Genomic DNA, 1,800 nt, shown 5'->3' on the forward strand with positions numbered 1-1,800 from the left:
AAGTAAAAATTTATATATGATATAATATTATTAATCATTTTACTAATTATTTTATATATATTACGTATATTATATATTAAAAATATATATATTTACTAGTAGACATTAGACAGTAGTATCCTACTTTACTGCTATGTTGATTTTAAAAGACGTTTCTGCCCTCGGTTTCCTTTGACATGAATGCAAATGCCTTTAACACCTTGTCAATTATGGCTCTCATTTTAAGGATTAGTTGGAGCTTGAATTTTATGGACCGTTTGATTTATGTATTGGCTTTTTATGACTGACATTTCCTCTTGCTTCAATTATAGAGCACCAATCATCTTCATTTTGCTCTTTACTAGGGGTGTGCATGGTCCGGTCCGACCCGAAGATTCGATCCGGTTCCGAACACTTTAGAGGCTAATTTGGTGTGATTTCATCAAGTTTAGGGTCGGATAAGGGTCTTAAAAATAAACTCGGTCATTATTTCGGATTGGGTTCGGGTCATAGCTCGGGTCACCCGAAATCGGCCTGGTGGCCCGATCATCATATACAATTAATATTTTGTGTTATTAGTGATGGATGATGACTATTATTATGTGGAATTTAAGTATTGTAAACCTTAATATTTTATATTATTAGTCATTATATATAAGACTATAAGTTAATGTTTTATGTTTAAAATGTATAAGATTTTAGATTAATGCATAATCTTGTGTTATTTGTATTGATTTAAATATTTGGTGTTATTAGGCAATATTAGTATTGATTGTGGTTATGCTTTAATTTTAGAGAAGAGTTGGTTCTTGTTATATTTTTTTAAGTGAATTTTGTCATGTCAAATAATAGTTGGAGTCTTGGAAATTTGAATATTTTTACATGTTAACTTACAAGAAGGTATCAAGGTAATATAATGTTAATGGCCCGATTTTCACCCGGTTTTTACCCGATATAATCGTGGCCCGAAAGTGTATAGATTTCATCAGATCTAGGGTCAGGTTTGGATCTAACAAATAAACTCGGTATATATTTCGGATCGAGTCTGAATCACCTCAAATTCAGTTTTACCTGACCCATACACACCTCTATTCTCTACCTTGCTTCCACATGTTGTCTCATTTTATAAATTACGCATTGTAGATTGGTGTTGTCTTCTCAATTCTCATGTTGCTAATTTCCAATATATTAAAAAAATCACAATAGCAAGAAATTATTTGTGATTCCGTAACTAATATCCAATGGCTTGAATTAGTTAAAGCAAATATGTATATATATGGTCAAAGCTAGTGGTGATCGCTGATATTAATCCCACTTGGTTGGGAGGCAATAATGTCAACTCACTACCAGAGTAACATTGGCAGTATATAATAAGGTAATAATGGGAATAAACAACAATAAAATTTGAGTAGGAAGTTGTGAATTTCATTTATAATATTCAATAAGCTCAGTACCCAGCAGATATCAATAACGCCCTGTTAAATGTTACTATTTATTAAATTCACTATAGCTGGAAGTGTATAGTTAAATATTTGTTGGCAGTTAGAGAATAGAGATCACAACTGGGATCAGACAATAACTTCTTCTAAACACAAACTAGTCCTTATATTGAGATTGTAGATTCCAATCTAACAAATTTCACGGCCCCCAATAGTTCTCAAAGCACCGTTTAGCAAATTAAATGGCTATGTATTTTCTAAATGTTATAAGAGGATAGCTGGATCATGCAAGGACAAGTGTGATTCTGTGAAAGCAAGAAGGACACAAGGATATCTCCACTCTCCCAAAAACATTAGCAGAGCAAATTCGGCTAGTGGGTGA

Source organism: Arachis ipaensis, chromosome B09 (assembly GCF_000816755.2).
Source record: "Arachis ipaensis cultivar K30076 chromosome B09, Araip1.1, whole genome shotgun sequence".
NCBI classification, from domain to species: Eukaryota; Viridiplantae; Streptophyta; class Magnoliopsida; order Fabales; family Fabaceae; genus Arachis; species Arachis ipaensis.